At 46.4% G+C, this 20,536-nt stretch overlaps 1 pseudogene; it reads left to right on the forward strand.

Annotated features, from left to right (window-relative positions):
• The first annotated feature begins 10,670 nt into the window (after nt 1-10,670).
• Nucleotides 10,671-11,975, forward strand: LOC144827990 (zinc finger MYM-type protein 1-like; annotated as a pseudogene).
• The last annotated feature ends 8,561 nt before the right edge of the window (nt 11,976-20,536 follow it).

The raw sequence follows: 20,536 nt of genomic DNA on the forward strand, positions 1-20,536 counted from the left end.
GGTGGCTGCACACTCAAGGATAGCAGCAACCCCCGAGAGGTGCCCGGCATCGCTAAACGGACACCAATGGAATTGCAACGAGAGAAAATTGTCACAGACCTGGGACGCAGCTCACTGTCAGGGTTGTCCCCAGGAAAGGCAGGCAGGTCAGGTCGCTGTAAGCAGTTTCTGCCGGCTCATGACCTACGAGAATCAACCAGACCAACAGTGACAAGCGGCAGAAAAAGGGGTAGCACGGTCCACCTGTTTTCAATTCTCTCAATCGTTGTCGCTCATCTGGGTAGCGTCCTCTTCCAGTCTCGGAGACTTACGTTTGGCGCCAGGGCCACAGATGTGCTTGGCAAATTTCAAGGCCGATTTGGCGTCCGTGAAAAAGTGCGCATCATGATCATGAAGTATTTTCAGTTTGGCCGGGTATAACAAGGAGTACTGGACACCGGCTTGCATCAGAAGTTTCTTCGCTGGTATGAACTCCTTTCTGGCCGCCTGGACAAGGGGAGTGAAATCCGGATAAAACGAGATATGGTTTCCCTTATGAGTGATCTTGCCTTTCTCCCGGGCCAGCTGCAAGATGCGATCTCTGTCCTGGAAGTTGAGTAGTTTGGCCAGTATAGGGCGAGGAGGGGCTCCCGTCGGCGGCTTCTTGCCCAGTGCCCTGTGTGCCCTCTCAACAGTGAATACCTGGGACAGGTCCGGGTCGAAGAGCTCGTGCAGAAGATCCGTAACAAACACCTCCATCTTCCCGGTGTTATCCGTCTCCGGAATGCCAGTAATTCTAATGTTGGATCTCCTGGACCTGGCTTCCAAGTCATCCGCCTTGGCACGCATGAGTTCAAGTTCACGTTCAATGTTAGTAATGTGCTGTTTAGTCTGCTGTTGGAACTCGCAGCATTCCGTGTTTCTGTTTTCCAGGCTGTCCAGCCTTGTCTCATGCGTGTCCACCTTGGACTTAACTGCCTCCAGCTGTGAGGACAGCGTATCCAGCTTGGTATCGATGCTTTTTAGGCTTGATCTGACCTCCAGCATTAAAGCGCCAAAATCAATGTCAGTAGCAGAGCTTTTCGGAGGGGGCGGTTCGGCCTCCGTGTCCATTGAGTGCTGTTTATTCTTCTGCTTTTGGTCAAATGTCAGCCTGGGCTGCTTCGCATCCTTCGTGCCCCCCATCGTGTATACTCGAAGAATTAGCCGCGCTGATCACGCTGTGGCGCTCTTACCGGCTCCCCCTGGATTCAGCCTCACGGGCCGAGCGGGATCAGCTCCAGGCGCCACGCAGCAGATCCGGGGGTCCAACAGTCCTCAAGCGCAGCCAAACTGACCAGCGCCACTCAGTGCTGACTTCAGGCTCAACTGGCAGCGTCCGGCGATTGGGCAGATCGGGGGCCGACTCCGAAGGAAGCAAGGTGAGGGCACCGGCCCGCTCCGGTGCCCGGGCTCGGACCGCTCGCCCTCGGGAAAGAACCTCCTCTCGCTGCTGGGACGGCTGGCCCCGGGGCCCCAGGGGATCACAAAGCAGGAGCGGGCCTCATGGATATTCGTAACATACCCCGGGTTAGCAGCGCTCAATATAGCGACAGCAACAAAATGGCGGCCTCGAGCTCAGTCACAGCCCCCTCCCCCTCCAGGGCCGGTACCTCGGATCTTAGTGTGCACTGCTCCCGATCGTGGGTAGTGAAGTCTTAGTGAAAGCGAATGTCGGCGGCGCTCGGCCAGAGGAAGAGGGCGCCGATGCAATCACTGCGCAGCCGATCAGCGACGGCCCAGTGATCCCCGGGGTCCAGTGGGTAGGCACCGCCGCCGCAGGCTCCACAGCCGAGGGCAGGCGCGGGCGCCCGGGCCGGCGCGAAACACCACCGCCAGATCTCGCCTCCCAGATGCCGATACCGCCGAGGATCCAGTCGATCGATCCCTAGGCCAAGCGCAGCTCATCCGTCAGCAAAACCGGTCCCCTCGGTAACGCTGTGAAGGATTAAACAGGATTTATTAGCGTGCAGCCGGCGGAGCTCGCTCACAGAGCGGCCATCTCGCTGCTCGGTTAGCCACGCCCCCCTGAAGGCTACACTTAATGCAGCAGCTAGGCTCATCACAGGATCTACAAAAAGTGATCACATCACCGCTGACCTTCGAGCTCTGAATTGTCTACTATTCGAGGCCAGAATGCACTTCAGAATGACTTGCATGTCTCATAAATTGCTGCACCATAATACCCCTTCCTACCTGTCCCAGAAACTGACCCTTTTGAGTGGAAACTGACCCTCCAGAATTACAAACTCCTTACTTTTCAAGCCACAAAAATTCAAGAAAAAGGAAACCTACAACCAATCCTTCTCTGGAAGGACCCCAAATATTTCGAACTCTTTCTCTTTGGAGATCAGATGCAACCCATTCACATTCCTCTTCAGGGAAGAAGTAAAAAAGTTTCTATCCAACAAATTCCTCTCTCACCTGGCCAAGGCCCCATTCCCTGTCTATACTCCGACTTCCTTTTGCCCGTTGCGTCTTTGCACTCCGTAAAATGCCTGTGTTTTAGGCCTTTCTTACACTACACTGTCGTGAAGGAAAGGAAGGAGCCAGGTAAGTGAACACGGCGTTTAATTTATCATCAACTGGACCATCAAGGTTGAGCAGCAGCAGCGACAGCAAACACCAACTGACACAGCTCTAACGCTCGGTATGGAGCTCTCACACAGTGAGGTTCCAAACTGAGCAACATTCTACAAGACAAGCATAGATTACTACATGGATCTTCCCTTAAAAAAACAATAAAAAGAAACATATGCAAAAGAAATGAGAAATTGAGAAACTGGGAAAACAAGAGAAAGATAAAGCACAAAGCGAGCTAGCAGGACCTGTAAAGGAAAAGAGAGTTAATACAAATAAAAACAACAGTATCTGAAGCAAAAGAGCTTCTAAAGAAAAAACATCAGACTCTGTAACGAGAACAAAGATTCCTAACCCGAGAACTGCGTCTCAAGCCAGGCTGGCCTGCACATGCAAAACTCCTCTCATCACCTATACTATCCGAATCTTCACCAAAAACACAGCATTTCACGAGAAAACACTTATTCAACCATTGTCCATTCACAAGTTTCACAGAATCGCCCTTAACTTCCACAACTCTAACCGAAGGACCAAACTTGGAACAACCCTTCCTCACATGGACAGGTTTCTTCACACGAACACAATTACCAATGACAATTTCCATCTCTTTCACGTTCTTCTTGCAATAAAAGTACCTCTTCTGCTTATCTTGAGTCATACTTACACAACTCCTCACATAGACATCAGACCACTGTAATACTTTGACACACTTGCTCATCCAACTAGGACAAAAAGTAGTGGTGGCTCTCCAACAATGTAACAACTCGAAAGGTGAGACACTCGTGGTTGAATGTGGAGTGGTATGATAAAACCAAAGCATGCTTTTCACAGAATTAGTAACGATACATCTGTTAGCAAGTGCCCACTGTATGCAATCCCCCAACAGCCTATCATGCGTTCAACTAAACCATTGGTTTGGGGGTGATACAGTGAACTTTTGAGAGGCTTGATTCCACAAATGTGAAGAAACTCCTCAGCCTCACTAGCAACAAACTGGGCACCATTATCAGTCACAAGAAACTCAGGGAAACCTTATTTCAAAAAGACGTCATTTAAAAATTCAACTACAGTCCTTGAGGTCACCTCCCTCACAAACCTGACCTCTGGCCACTTGGAGTAATAATACGTCAGGACCAACGCAAATCTTGAAGATGCATCAAGAGCATAATAAGGACCAACAATATCAAGCCCCAGCTTCACCCAAGGTGCAGAGGGCAACTCAATTGGAGAAAGGGGGGTGCACAACTTGGCAGTCTTATCACAGCTAAAACAAATCACAGATTACCTGACAATTTCATCCACGTCCCTGTCCATGGAGGGCCACCAAAAGGAGAGACGAACCCTTTTTCAGTCATAGTAACTCCCAAATTCTCCTCAGGAGCATGCCTAATTAAAGCAGCTCTCAAACAAAGAGGAGGGACAAGCTTATCAGCTCTCATCAACAAACCATTCTCAATGGACAAATCATCCGCCACTTGAAGATATGTTTAAACTCAAAACTCAGATTCCTCTCCCTAGGCCACCCCATCTCCACATACTTCATGACCATAGCCAAAGAAACATCAGCACAGAGAGCCTGATGCCAGGTACACTCAGAAACTGCACACAACTATGGAAGATCCACAGCCGCAACAATAAACCCCTCCTTGTCCTCCTCACCCAAGGCTTGCTCATCTTCTACAATGACAGAAGAACGTGAAAGGTAATCTGCACATCCATTCTTGCGTCCAGGAATGTACTCAGCACAAAAATCAAACTGTAGGAATTTAGAAGACAAACGTGCAATGCAAGGAGTAAAATCTCTGACATTCTTCCCACTCAGAATAAAAACTACAGGCTTGTGGTCATTTGGAGGCAAAACCTTCTCCCCCAAATGAAATTTCATCACTGTAAACCAGCATGCCAATAGTTCTTTCTCAATAACGGAATACTTTCTCTCAGCGGGACACAACACTGTGGGGGCAAACCCAATGGTTCTAAACTCCCCCCCTTTGTTCTGATACAACACAGCCCCCACACCAACATTGCTAGCATCCACTGTCAAAGTGCATGGCAGAGAAGGATGATAGTGCTTTAAAATTTTAGGTTACAATAGCTGTTGCTTCACCCACTCAAACACGTTTTGACATTCATCACTCCACTCAAATGCAACGTCCTTCATAAGCATTTGTGAAAGAGGCCTAAGCTTACTTGGGAAATCTTGTACAAAATGTGAATGAAATTTACACAGCCCAAGAAAGTCCTTCAGGCTAGCTTTATCAGAGTGAGCCTTTGATTTGATTATTGAGTCTACAAGACTAGACTTAGGGAGAATCCCTGTTAAGTAACTAAGTGCCCCAAGTATTCAACCGGTCTGGTCATGAAAACACATTTGTCTCTACGCAGCACCACATCATTGGACTGGAACCTAGACAACACTTCTTGAAGAATGGCGTCATAGACAACTCTATTGGGCGCAAAAACTAAAACATAATCTTGAAAAACAGATAACCCATCGATCCCCTTTAGCATGTTGTTCATTAACCGCTGAAAAACAGATGCGGCTGACGCAAGGCCAAACGGCATGCGGACGTACTGATAAGTGCCAAAAGGGGAGACAAATGCAGTGAGATGTCTAGATTCAGGAGCTAACTCTACCTAGTGGTAAGCAGAGGCCAAGTCCAACTTTGAAAAAAGAATTGCATCCTTCAAACCTGCCAAAAGTTCATTAATGTCTGGAGAGGATACTATTACACCCAGATCACCTTGTTTAAACAGCTGAGGTCAATACAAACCCTTAATTCTCCATTTTGTTTACGTGCAACTACCAAAAGGGATAACCACAGGGAGGAATCAATAGGTTCTATTATCCCTTTTGCACACAGGGAATTACGTTCATTCTCCAAATCTTGCCTAACACTAAAGGGAACATTCCTAAGCTTGTGTTTGATGGGTCTTGTGCCATCTTTCACTATAATTTTATGCTGATAGTATTTGATCTTCCCAAGCTCACCAGAAAATACGTGAGGAAATGTATTGACAATATCTTCGAGATCTGGATTGTACCTTACAGCAAGGACCAGGTCTAAGCAGCGGCGTCACTAGGGGGGTGCAGGGGGTGTGGACCGCACCGGGTGTCACCCCATCTGGGGGTGACACCAATCTACAAACACTGACTACGACGGCTGGGACAGACTACCTGCTAGTGCAAGAAGAAGCGCACCAGTCACACCACCTCGGCCTGATCGCACATCGTGCCAGCACCATGATCCATTCCGCCATCTGCACACACAGTCACACAAGCCAGGGCAGGGAAGGGTTTGCAATTCTGTGTGACGATTCGAAACCGAAGCCGAACCGAACCCAGTAATGCATTACCAAATACATTACCAGGCAATGGCATGAGCAGCGTTGTTGTTTGTTTTAATAGTTTTCCAGCATCAGTTTGGGTCCCAGGGCCGTCAATCTTAGCCCTACTACCAATGACGTGACGGCCCTGGGACAGCCCCCGCGTGCTGTGCGCAGTGCGGAACCTTAGCCGCTCTGACGCGTCACCGCGGTCACGCGCCCGCCAGGGAGAGTGCGTGCGCGCCTGCGCGGTGGTGCGTCGTGTCATGAGATGAGAATAAAGAAGAACAATTAAATATGACGACACGACATCAGAGAGACCACCGGCCCGACTCCGACACTATCTTTTGCTGTGTCTCTCCTTCAAATTTGGAACGGTGAGACGAGACTGCTGTGTGTTGTCACAGAGAGAAATATCATTTTAATTTATAATATACTGTATATGAATACTGTCTGACTGCATAGTACTACTAGTAAGTTAAACATGTGGCAGCGCAGTGGCACACAAATGAAAACACGGCCCTGAGAGGGCCCTCTTCGGGTGGGTCACGGGTGCACCACCAGCCAGGCTCAAGCTGGCTTTCTTCCTATGCCCACCACGGCACCACCACACATGCCCTTTTCGAGGCAGCCCAGCCCATCCCACCCTCCAGCACTTCCAGTGCCTGCTTTATTGCCAAATTTGCCAAGTCATTCATTGCATATTATATCCATCCAGTAAAGCGTGCGGCCGGTTTCGAGGATTTAACCCTTCAAAGGCAGGGATGGGTTTTTAATGAGCTGCTGGCTGCGTGCCTATTAAGCTCTAGGGAAAGGTTGGAAGCAGCGGACTGTATTGCAGGTGTGTTAATAGACACAATTCAATCTGTGAATACAGTGAATATTATTTGACAGGCACTGGTGTGCAGGCCTCGAGTGGGAACAAAACATTTCATGTCTTTTTTTTGGATATACCAACCAAAGGCCAAGAGCTCTGCCTAGAAGTTAGAACCTAGAGTGACGCCGGCCGCAGCTGCTAGACAATGACAGCCTGCTCCTGCTGCAGTGCTGCCTGATCGCGCAGACACCGGCAGTGATGCACGCCATAATTCTATTAGGCATTAAAAGGCTCGTACCTCCATCTCAAAAACACGGATCCCTGTGCGTCCTGAGACAGTCCAACCCCTGTACTGAGTCGAGAACAAAGGAGCAAGGTGACAGACGATCTCCATAGGAAAAAACCCGATACCCCTTGTTAAGGACTCAGTGCGTGAAATTGGAAATATTGAATTGCAGGCACAGGGCACTCACTAATTAGAGTACCTGAGAAGTGCCGGTGCTCTCCCATTAAATATGTTACAGCAGTGCTGCTGAGAGGTGCAGATACTCTACCCTTCACATTAAGGAAGTGCAGGCACGCAGTACCGGGTAGTATCTTCCCATTTAAAGCACTTTCCTTTTCTCTAACCACTTCACCGAGCCCCTAGAGAAGACTCCACCGAGTCCATCGCCCTGCCTTCTATTTATTCCCTGCGTAGCATGCCCCCCAGAGATGACCTCTGCCTTCTACTCCTGGCACAGCACTGCCCAGAAAAGAAGACGCCTTGCCTTCTACTGCCTGCATAGAGTCCCCCCTCGGAGATGACTCCTTGCCATCTACGCCTTGCATGGCATGGTGTGCCCAATGGGGGTGATGCTCTACAGAAAGACTATCAGATTTTGTGCACTTGATCCTCTTCAGATTAACGCAGTGGGCGTGTGTGGACAAATATACCTGGCTGGGTGGGAATATAACGATGCTCTCCAGTTGACAAAAAGGGCACCTTGGCACTGGCAGATCTTTCGAGTGAGTGTTGCCTGGGACTGCGCGGTAATGGCATTTTGTTTGCTTTGATACTTGCACAAGTGCCACCATTGCCTACGAACGTAACGTTTGTTCTTGTGCTCGAGTGTCTACCATATATTGCAGTATTATACGTACCTCTTCTAATTATACTTTGTTTTCTCTCGAGCAGACTTCTCTTTAAAATAGTTTATTGCAGGGGATTAGACTGTAGACACCTGGTTCAGAGAGATCTTTGTTTACCCAACAAATTCCAAAGCATTGTAGCTGTAAGATAACTTTGGTAGTGAATAATCTGTGTGCAGTCTAGTTACAGCCTTAGGCCGGCCTCACTCATACAAAATATAAAGAGACAGAGTTAAATGTGATGTCCCAGCTGCAAAGTGAAGCATGCACCATGCAGGTCACAGATTTGTATTTTATATAGGAAGCTCAGCGAGTTACTGCTTTCATTGCAGACATTCTTGAGTGAGATAGGTCTCAGGTTACCACCTTGTAATATACCTGCTTAGTGAATTATGAACCATCTTTAAGGAATTGCATGGATGGTAACTGCAAGGTATAAGTTTAGAAACAGTGCTTTTTGCTCAGTATTTAATTATTCAAATTTTTTACAAAAGTGTTCCTTTAGTAATAAAGACGCATTAGTAGTAATTGCTTTTATACACTGTTATTAGTTTAATTACTCGTGTAGATAATTCATCTAGCATTCAGTCAGTGGATGTGAAGCTCTTACATTCAGGGATTGGAAAATTCAAAACCTGCCTTCAGTCATCTTTTAAGGACTTGTGTAACCTGCACACATGTCACTTTTTCCTCCTGTAATGCACCGTGTGCAACCTCATGTATTTTGTTTGCTCACAATTGTCACTTTTGCCTCTTGTAACTTAACGTTTGCTTTTGTAATTTGTTCACTTGTAATTTTCTCCTTATGTTTCATTACTGTTCCTATTGTGAAGCGCTCTGACACCTTTGGGTAAAGTCTGCGCTATATAAAAACGCATAAATAAATAGAAGACCGGAAGACCCGGTCCGGCCCGCCCTTCCAGCCTCCTAGGCTAGTACTGACCCTAGCGGTGCATTGTGCTTGCAGTTGCACCCGGCCGGCTGCATGATTCATTGCTCAAGGCAGGCAGGGAGCAGGCCAGGCCTTTCCTTGAACTCGCCGTCACTTCACTTGCAGGTGGTTCACTTCACAGTTAGTTCGCTTCATACGTATACTATGAAGTGAACTGCTTAAGTTTGGCTGAAATATGCCTGCTTTGCTGGCCGGTCTTGATCCTGCTGCCTTATTCTCCATCCTGGCAGTGGCAGCTTTGAAAGATGAGAGAGGGACAGAAAAAAAGAGGTAGAGAAGGAGAGGTGTAGTAAGAAAGAAGTAAGACCGTGAGAGAGGTGAAGGGAAGAGTGGTAATTTTTAGGACAACACTCTGGAAATTGTTCCGACCAGCGCCACTGGCCTGGGTGCCCTCGTTTGACATTTTCATGTTTTATGGCATATGTGCCTTAGTGTGACGTTTCCATGTTTTATGGCCACGGTGCCTTTGTGTGACATTTCCATGCTTCCTGGTCTGAGACTAAGTACTCATTTGTGACATTTCCATGCTTTCTGACCTGAGGACATTTCCACGGTTAATGGCCTGGGCTGGGTGCCTATATGTAGCATTTCTACGGTTTATGGCATGGGTGCTTATGTGTGACATTTCCATGCTTTCTGGCATGCTTATGTCAGGTCATCATTTACGATTTACTCTGGTTTGAAAGTTAATACAGCTAAATATGTAATGGAAAATGTGTTGTGCACCATTTTGGTCTTTCTTATTTCTTGAGGAGACAACTCCCCCAACCCCCCAAACACCTCTAGCAGTCGTTAAGCACAGGGAAGGGGAACCTCCTATCAAAAACTCAATATGCGGCTGTAAGTCATTACAAAGCAACTCCCCAGTACCTTGACTGCCCTTCACCTCGGCCGGGGCCATTTAGTATTCCAATGCCACTCGTAGCTAGGGCCACTGGATTTATGCAGCAGAGCAGGGCCACATTAAGTGGAGGGTTGATTAAATTATGGAGAAGGAAAAGGGAAATCACCTGGCGTAATGTGGCACAATTCTTGATAGGGTGGTTCTATTCTGAGTATTTTACACACAGTATAACTGTCTGTTGGTAAAACTGTTAATTCATTAGAAACACTCTAACAACCAAACACAGTAATTTACAACTGAATGATGGCCAGTCCACCTCTACGGAGGGCCTTCTTCACTGGAGCACTTCTCACGCGTTTTTATTAACTTTTGATTTTCTTCACGAAAAGACAGAATTCTATTTTTACTAAAATCTACAGGGTATGCAGCAGGGCCACATTACACAAGGCTTGCAACAATGCCATGATTCCCAACTGTGGTTAACCAAGCAGAAATAATCATTCTACTGAATTCTATATTTTCATTTGCAGTGCCACTGCCTGTCTTTATTCTTAAACCGGCGTTCTACTTTATATTTTAACATTTTGCCAAGGAAGCTTATGAAGAAAATGCAATAATGAGCATGTTTGTTCAGCGGGTAATAATACTCAATCCCGGCTTCCGTCTTTTACAGGCTTATTATCGTCGATAACATAGATGACAAGTATAAAAACAAAAGAAATGAACAGCACAGGGCGACTCACAAAACGACCAAGATGAAAACCTCCCAAATCATTTGCACGAACCACTCGTACTACAGGTGACACTGACATCCTGCATTTGACTGGACCCACTGTTTCATCAGCCCATGCCCAGTACACGTGCTTAAAAACACACTTTGTTTTGGATATATTATATCAATCATGCCACATGGTATACATACATCAAAGAGGCCAAGTGGATGCCAGCAAAGAAAAGCAAAAAAGGAAAAAAATGAATCTGTCTCAACGCTACGTGGATCCATGCTTCAATATGTCAAGAGACCAGATGATGGCCAGGGTAAGAAGGCGGGTTCATCAAAAGACACAGATCCTCGGCCACCAATTGATAACGCTGATTCTGATGCTAGTATGCATTCTGCAGAAGAGGAAGGAGTTGAAGAAAAAGAAGAAGGAAAACAAGGAATGGAAATTCAAATGGATGAATTTGAAGCAGAAGACAGTACTGAAAATGACTCTGACCATGATACTGTAAATGAGACGATGAATGAGGTTTAAGGCGAAAATTGGAATATTTTACATGATGCTTCTTTTTGGAATATACCAGTTCCAGATCATTTGCGGGTTGAAATCATCAAAAGAGGAAGTGCTTCTTTCCAGAACAAAGATGGCCCTTTCAGAATTGCGACAAGGCAAGATCCAAAAGCAAAAGGAGATGTATGTTCGCCAGCTATCAAAAGAGTGGTTTCACAAGGTGTTGCCAAATGGCGAGAAAGTGTTGCGATCATGGATGGTTTACTCACTGGTCAGTGACAAATTATATTGTTTTTGCTGCCGACTCTTTGCCGCTAATCATGCCACAGACACAACATCCAAATTTGTGACTGGATTTCAGACGTGGTGGAAACTGAGCCCGAAAGTGCATAATCATGAGACATCCGAAGAGCACTTACATTGCCTTGAAAATGGAAAACATTAGCAGCAGGACTTAGACTGCACAAAACAATTGATGCCGAAAGTATTGCTTTGATGGACATAGAGAAGAAAAAGTGGCGAGACATTTTGCACAGGTTGCTTGATATCACATTGTTTCTTGCCAAGCAGAATCTGGCATTCCGGGGCCACAATGAAGATGAATCTTCATTGAATAAAGGAAACTTTCTTGAAATGGTTGAGATGCTTTCTAAATATGACCCAGTGCTGAAAGAGCACTTAATGAGATTAAAGCGAAGCACATGTAAACTCAAAGCATCAGTATCTTACCTTGCACCACAAACTCAGAATGAGTTCATACATGTCCTAGCAAATCATGTGAAGGAGAAGCTTGTCATGGATATAAAGTCTGCCAGGTATTTTGGGATCATGTTCGATAGCACACCTGACACATCACACACTGACCAAATGTCCGAAGTGATCAGATATGTGAAAATGCAAAATAGGAAAGTAAGAGAAGTGGTTCTGGGATTTTTCCCTTTAAAGGGGAAAAAAGCTGTTGACCTCAGTTCTGATATTCTTAAAAATCTGGAAAGTGATGGACTCGACATTATGATGTGCCGCGCTCAAGGTTACGATAATGCTGCCACTATGGCTGGAATCTGTGGTAAATAAAATATTACCCTGGCAGAATTTCTAGGCATTAACTAAATATCATGCATCAAATGAGAGACAGGATCCGTGGTGTCCAAGTTAAAATGGGCTTTATTCCAATAACTCGAGTCAAAGGGAGAATATGTTCCATCACCACTGAGGTTCAGGAAGAGTAATCTAACATTCAATAACAATGAACAGCATATATACAATTTTCTCCTTGTACATAGGAAGGAGCGCTCCAGGCCGAGCAAAAAAGAAAGAGATAAGAGCATGTGGGCGTACACTTTATGAGTCATAGGTAGATGATAGGTAGATGTCATAGGTGGGTGGGTACTTAGGGGAGGTGTTTGCATGACCAGCTGGAACTCTGCCCTAATTGTGCAACTTTGAGCATGGGGTGCAAATGACGTGTAAATGGGATGAACCTGACTTTTGGCTTAGCAGAGTAATCTCTTGTGTCAGGGCGACTTGAGCACGTCTGGTACAACTGATGTCTGGAGTCAGGGGATGTTTTATCTGAAACAGAGGTTCATCGCTAGAAATATAGAAAAAGCATATATTTCTCCGTTCATTGCATGGGGGCTGAGACAGAGAGCTAGGCCTTATCTGTCGCAAACGGGTTCTGTTTACATTTCCTCACCGGGCAAGGATGCCACTCTGTACAGCAAAACAGATAACTGTTATTCATAACACTGTCTTGGCAGAAGTTCAGAAAGTGGTTCAACCACAATAAAATAAAGGGCTCAGTACGATATTTATTTAAAATGCACAATGCAGAATGCAAAATACATGGGCCTTTATTTTAGCTTAACGTTTGGGAGACTTTGATGACGACTTGCAGGACATGTTTGCAGAGGCCTAGTGATTCAGGCCACTACGAGAAATATGCATGGGTGCCATGCACATGAATGTAACATAGGGTGTATGTAGTGGACATTATTTGGTCAGGCAAAATATCATTTTCCACAAATCCATGGGGGTGTACAAGCCATTTTGAAAAGAAAGAACAGGAAAGCTATTTTTAATGGATGTTTGGACCATTCGCTAAACTTGTGCGGCCAACACTCTTTTGCTGAAAATGCTTTGTGTGTGACTTTTTTTGGAACTCTTGAGACAATGTTTTCCTTCTTTGTTGCTTCCACTCACCGATGGGATGTTTTAATGGACCACACTGGAGTCTCAGTGAAAAGACTATCAACAACACGCTGGAGTGCTCATCATGCTGCAGTAAAGGCAGTGAAAGAAAAATTCAATGAATGTGTGGCGGCAATCGAAGCTCTATGTGATCCAGAGGAAAATTTAGACACAAGAGGTACAGCCCGAGATCTTTTGCCTGCTGTCTGCAATTTCACGTTTCTGTGCTACCTCTACTTTTGGTGTGATGTACTTGAAGAAGTTAATCTTACACAGCTGTACCTTCAGACTAAGGGCTTAACTCTTGACAAGGTGGTGAAAAAGCTAGAGACGCTAAGACTTTTTCTGTACGAGGAGCAGCGCAATCATCTAGTGGAGAAGGCAATTGAACATGCGCTTTTAAAATCAGACCAATATGGAATTTCAGTAGAGAGCAGACTCCGGTTCAAGAAGAGGATGCCAGGTGAGAAGACAAGAGATGCTGGACTAACTCTGCAAGAAGAAAACAAGAGGGCGATGCTTGAGTGTATTGATCGTTTCCATTCTGAACTCCAGATCAGATCAAGAGCCATCAATGAAGTAGCAGCCATGTTTGAGGCTGTTCAAGCCAAGAGTTTGATATCTGCCACTGAAGAAGAGTTACTGGTGTCCATTCCAAAATTGACCACTTTCTATGATGAGTTATCCGAGGGAGAGCTTTTACTAGAAATACCAAGGCTGAGAAGGCACCTGAAGGCAGCAGAGATTGATCTCGGAGAAGCCAAAGACTGGTCATTATTGGACGTTTTGAAATTCATAGCTGAATGGGACTTCCTAGAATCTCTCCCATATCTCTCATTGAGCCTACAACTATTTCTTACGATCCGTGTGTCTGTGGCTTCATGTGAAAGGAGTTTTTCAAAGCTGAAGTTTATAAAGAACTATTTGCGATCTACCATGGGACAGTCAAGGCTTTCTGATCTTGCAATATTATCAATAGAAAGTGATTTGGCGAAAGGAGTTGATTTTGATGAAGTAATTAACAAGTTTGCAGCTTTAAAGGCCAGGAAAGGAAAATTCTGATTAGTCTAGATTTAATGTGACATTGTAATTTGTACTGTTGCTTACTATTATGGCAGTTGCTGATTGTGCAAACCCAATGCAGAATGGTTACAACCTTATCTCCTGTAACAGTAAAATTTAAAGTTTAATGTTAACATAAAATTAAAAAAGACAGTAACATATTTTCTATGTAATTCTTAGTTCTTAACTTCTTCCAATCTTTTACCTCCGACCTTGTTGAATTAAATATTTCTTCAATGGCCTTTATAAATATAGGAACTACATTTACAAACGTTACTAAGGATTCTGTATGGTCCCGTTATTTGCCATCTGTGTCCACTGGCGGACTCGGAACGGAGGAGGTCCATGCAGTAAGTCGTGAGGGGGTGACACCATGAGTTACCCGCACCGGGTGACACCAACCCTTGTGACGCCACTGGGTCTACGTACCATGCCAAATAACCTTTGTTGAAACCAGCCTAGAATGTTTAAACCTTTGTGTGTAACAAACAATTTTCCTGCAATCCTACTTCCCCTGAACTCCATTATATTCTCAATGTACCCAGACAAATTGATCTCACAGCCTTCGTAAGAGACTGCCTAACGATCAGGGGGTAAGAGGGACCTTGAAGGCCAAGTCTTCTCAAAAAGTTCCTGCGTGATTATTGAAATACAAGCACAAGAGTCAACTAAAAGTTTCAGAACCTTGTACCCAACAAGGATCTTGACATAGTGATCAACACATAGCTCCGGATTGCCCACCCTGACCCCGTCATCTTGTACTACTAACAGCATGTCCCTAAGATCCTTAGTAACGAATTCTTCATCAACACCAAGCATGCTTTCATTGACAACACACTTGACTGATCAGGATTGTGGGGATGTCTTGCTCCTACCAGCTTGACACACTACAAATACTACAAGTCACAAACTTAGCTGGGCTTTTGCCACCTCTCATGTGTGACTTGTACCCTCATCTAAAACAAATGTTATGTTGAGAAAGAAAAGCATTTTGCTTTTCACCAAAACTGGGACGTGGTCTGTCAGAGGTTTCACAGTCTCTGTCCTTAAACTCCTTGACTTTTACAGCACAAACTCCCTCACTGTTTTGGTCTCCAGCTCCTTTGCCGATAATTGAGAAGTCTCAATGCTTTTTGCCACTCTAATAGTTTCATCCAAAGTTGGATTCCCCATTGAGAGAATGTTTTATCTGTACAATGACAAATACATTGATTTTGCACTAACTGGTCTGCAAAATTCTCAAATTGACATTCCGACACTAACATCCTCAAAGCAGTAATGTAATTATCAACATCTTCACCAGTGTTTTGTACATGTAAAAAAAAAATAATTGTGACGTAAGACAACTAGACTGGGTTGAACATCAAACCTTGTCTGAAGTCTTTTAACAGTGTCTCGGTACTCTTCGACAATGTTTTCTTCATCAATGAGAGATGGTGGAAGATGTTTCAAGATTGCTCTCCCTTCAAAACCCAAGGGATGCAGTAAAAGGTATTTCCTGCGCTCAGGTCTGAATAGAATCGCACCAATTGCCTCGAGTTATGTCTCTAACCCATTAAACCACTGTTTCCATTTGATGGGTGGGTCCCCAGGTGTCTCCAGAAACAGTGGAGGAGGTGTGACGGCTTGCATATTTGAAAAGACCCAAAAAAAACTGGTAAAAATGAAAACCACAAACAGATACATTTTGACAGAGTATTAAACTCTCAAAAGTGAAAGGCAAAATTGTCTCCAACGCAATGCGCACTCCCAAAAATGTTAACTTTGAAAGTCTCCAGCACAAGGCGCACCCCCAAAAATGTTAACTTTGACCAGATAAATCACTGTGCTTACCAACTTGTAACTAACCAGCATACAACAGTACTACACACTGGTTATACTTTGCTGCACACCAGTAGGTCACCATGAAAATTCTGTCTCTATGTAAACACTGCACTTTCTTACAACAGTACCTTACACTGGATGTACTTGCTGCACGCCTGTACACATACAAATTGCTGTCTCAGTGGTACTCCCAAGGCTTTGTGACGTTTCCAAACACCAAAACCCAGCAAATAGGCTGTGTGACGTTGCTTTCCTGCCGAGTAACAAAGAAAGCTTTGTGACGTAGGGACTCTCTAAACGTTCCCTATTCCTTGAAACTGGTGCGCTGGGAAGTGAAGTCCACATTCCAGACTTGAAACACAGCGACGCAGTAACACTACGTAGGTGTCCTGACGTCATGAACGCCTCCACGTCATCCTTGTGAAACGCAAGACTCCTCTTACATTCCAGGTCGTGCACTGACCTTAATTTTGATCGCTCTGCCCACAATGCTGTGATGGAGTGTTCAAACATGTTCCTCATCAACACGGACAGTAACCACGATGCAGCCCCACACCGAAAATGTCGAACATCAATATGACAATTGAAGATATGGACACTTGACCCGAGACATGCAGGTTCGTGTTGATGGCCCAGCACTCATCGTCAAAAACTATGTTGTGAAGGAAAGGAAGGAGTCAGGTAAGTTGAACACAATGTTCAATTTATCATCAACTGGACCATCAAGGAAGAGCAGCAGAGGCAATAGCAAACACCAACTGACACTGGTCCAACACGCGGTACGGAACTCTCACACAGTGAGGTTCCAAACCGAGAAACATTCTACAAGACAAGCATAGATTACTACATACACCCCTCACGTAAATCTATGCATCACTACCATGAGGAAACTACCTCAGAACCTGTATGTATACTGTCTATCATATTCTCCTTTGATTTATTGTTGGTATGTATTTTTATTTGCACTGTCTTACTGTCCATGGGACTCTTCTTTTTATCATGTTGCTATGTATCTTTGTTTATGCATTATGTAACTCTCCTACTGTACACAGTTTACTCCTTTTTACTATTACTATATGTATGTGTGTGTGTGTGTGTGTATATATATATATATATATATATAGATATATATATATTCACAGAAAAAACCATAGGTTATAGACCATATATAGTTAGGAATTAGCATTTACAAAACCTTGAAAATTCACTGAAAAAACCATAGGTTATAGACCATATATAGTTAGGAATTAGCATTTAAAAAACCTTTTTTTTACTCACACAAAACCATTGAAATTCCATATATAGTTAGTTGTACTAACTATATATCGCGCACCCGCAATCCACTGCTGATCATGTCACATATTACATCATTCATGACATGGTCAGTGACATCACTGATGACATCACTGATGACATCTCAAATGACATCACTGATGACATCACTGATGACATCTCAAATGACATCACTGATGACATCACTGATTACATCTCAAATGACATCATTGATGATATCACTGATGACATCACTGATGACATCATTGATGACATCTCAAATGACATCACCAATGACATCACTGATGACATCACTGATCACATCTCAAAAGACATCACTGATGACATCACTGATGACATTATTCATGTGATAATATGATGAATCTCTTCAGACTCTAATAAAAACTTAGATACACTCAGTGTAAACAGACACTCACAGACTGTCACTCTTCCATGGAGTTACTCACACACCTAGTCAGTCATGTAAAGAATCAATCACACCTCCATTTCCTCAACTATACAGTTATACACACCTTACTTATTCAAACATATACTAACACATATTTACTCTCTTATACAATCCCTGATACAAGTTCACAATGATCCATACAGCCACTCACACATTCACTGGCTCTTATGCACAGTTATTTATATATGTCAACTCTCACATGTACTGTGTTTTACATATGTACTTCCTTTGACATGTAGCACTGAGATATCCATTCACTCGCCAATACACTCAATCAATCAATCAATGACACTTATAGAGCGCGCTACATACCCGTAGGGTCTCAAGGCGCTGTGGGGGGGGGTGCCGCTACTGCTCGAACAGCCAGGTCTTCAGCTTCTTCCTGAAGGAGAGGTGGTCTTGGGTCAGGCGCAGGTCGGTCGGGAGGGAGTTCCAGGTCTTGGCGGCCAGGTAGGAGAAGGACCTTCCTCCTGTAGTCGCTCTTCGGATGCGGGGGACGGCGGCGAGGGCGTGGTTGGCTGATCGGAGGTGGCGTTTGGGAGCGTAGAAGTTGATCCGGCTGTTGAGGTAGCTCGGGCCTTGGTCGTGTAGGGCTTTGTGTGCGTGGGTGAGGAGGCGGAAGGTGATTCTTTTGTTGACGGGGAGCCAGTGAAGGTCTCTCAGGTGTCCGGTGATGTGGCTGGTTCGTGGGATGTCGAGGATGAGTCTGGCTGAGGCGTTCTGGATCCGCTGGAGTCTCTTCTGGGTCTTGGCGGTGGTACCGGCGTAGAGGGCGTTGCCGTAGTCCAGTCGGCTGGTGACGAGGGCCTGGGTGACGGTCTTCCTGGTCTCGGTGGGGATCCACCAGAAGATCTTCCGTAGCATGCGTAGGATGTTGAAGCACGCCGAGGAGACGTTGTTGACTTGCCTGGTCATGGAGAGGGAGGAGTCCAGGATGAAGCCCAGGTTGCGTGCATGGTCTGTCGGTTTGGGTGCGGTGCCCAGGGCGGGAGGCCACCAGGAGTCGTCCCAGGCGGAGGGTGAAGAGCCCAGGATGAGGACCTCCGTCTTGTCAGAGTTCAGTTTCAGGCGGCTGGTCGTCATCCACTCGGCTACCTCTTTCATCCCTTCGTGCAGGTTGGCTCTGGCGGAGGCTGGGTCGTTGGTCAGGGAGAGGATCAGCTGGGTGTCGTCGGCGTAGGAGAATATGCTGAGGTTGTGTTTGCGTACGATGGCCGCGAGGGGGCTCATGTAGACGTTGAAGAGGGTGGGGCTCAGAGATGATCCTTGAGGGACGCCGCAGATGACTTCGGAGGCCTCTGACTTGTACGGTGGTAGGCGGACTCTCTGTGTTCTTCCGTCGAGGAAGGAGATGATCCATTCCAGCGCCTTGTCCTGGATTCCGATGTTGCTGAGGCGCTGTACTAGGGTGCGGTGGCAGACCGTGTTGAATGCCGCGGAGAGGTCTAGGAGGATGAGGGCCGCTGTATCTCCGTTGTCCATCAGGGCTCGGATGTCATCGGTGGCGGCGATGAGGGCGGTCTCGGTGCTGTGATTGGCTCGGAAGCCGGACTGTGAGGGGTCGAGGGATCCGTTCGTCTCGAGGAAGGCGGCCATCTGCTTGTTGACGGTCTTCTCGATGACTTTCGCAGGAAACGGGAGGAGCGAGATGGGGCGGTAGTTCTTGAGTTCGGTGGGGTCCGCTGTTGGTTTCTTGAGTAGAGCGCTGAGTTCGGCGTGTTTCCAGCTCTCAGGAAAGGTGGCGGTGTCGAAGGATGTGTTGATGATGTCTCGCAGGTGGGGTGCGATGACAGCGTCGGCCTTGTTGAAGACGTGGTGAGGGCAGGGGTCGGTCGGTGATCCGGAGTGGATGGAGTTCATCGTGCGGATGGTGTCTTCGGTGCTGATCGGGGTCCAGGCGTGGAGGGTGGTGGTGGGGGGTGGTTGTTCGGTCATGGTGTGCGTTGGTTGGTTGTTGAAGCTGTTGTGTATGTCCACGATCTTGTTGTGGAAGTATGAAGCGAGGGAGTTGCAGAGGTCTTGCGATGGGGTGATGTCGTTGTTTCCTGCGCTGGGGTTGGAGAGCTCTTTCACGATGTTGAAGAGTTCCTTGCTGTTGTGTGCGTTGTTGTCCAACCGATCCTTGAATGCTGTTTTCTTGGCGGCGCGGATCAGCTGGTGGTGCTTCCGGGTGGCAAGCTTGAAGGAGGTCCTGTTGTCCGGTGTAGGTTCCCTTCTCCAGACTTTCTCGAGGGTTCGGCAGTTCTTCTTGGAGCTCTTGAGTTCGACGGTGAACCACGGTGCTTTCTTGCTGCCGGGTCTGCTGGGCGGGGTCCTCAGAGGGGCGAGTTCGTCCGCGCAGTTGCTGATCCACTTCGTGAGGTTGTCGGCGGCCTGGCTGGGGTTCGCTGAGCTGGCGGGAGGGTGCTGGCTCAGGGAGGTGGCGAGCTGGTCTGCTGTGATCTTGTTCCAGCTTCTGCGGGCGGCCTGTTGCTGGTGGTGGTGGGTCGTCGTTCTCTTGAAGGTGAAGTGGACGCAGCTGTGGTCCGTCCATTGAAGCTCTGTGGCGTGGCTGAAGTCGATGTCTGCGCTGGAAGAGAAGACTGCGTCGAGTGTGTGTCCGGCGAGGTGGGTGGGGGTGGACACCAGCTGCTTGAGTCCAAGATTGGCGAGGTTGTCGAGCAGGGTGCTGGTGTTGCGGTCGTTGTTGTTCTCCAGGTGGAAGTTGAGGTCCCCCAGGAGGATGTAGTCAGCGGAGGGGAGGGCATGCGGGCTGACGAAGTCGGCGATGTCCTCGCTGAATTGTGTGCGTGGTCCAGGGGGTCGGTAGATCAGGGTG

This window comes from Lissotriton helveticus, chromosome 4_1 (genome assembly GCF_964261635.1).
Source record: "Lissotriton helveticus chromosome 4_1, aLisHel1.1, whole genome shotgun sequence".
NCBI lineage: Eukaryota > Metazoa > Chordata > Amphibia > Caudata > Salamandridae > Lissotriton > Lissotriton helveticus.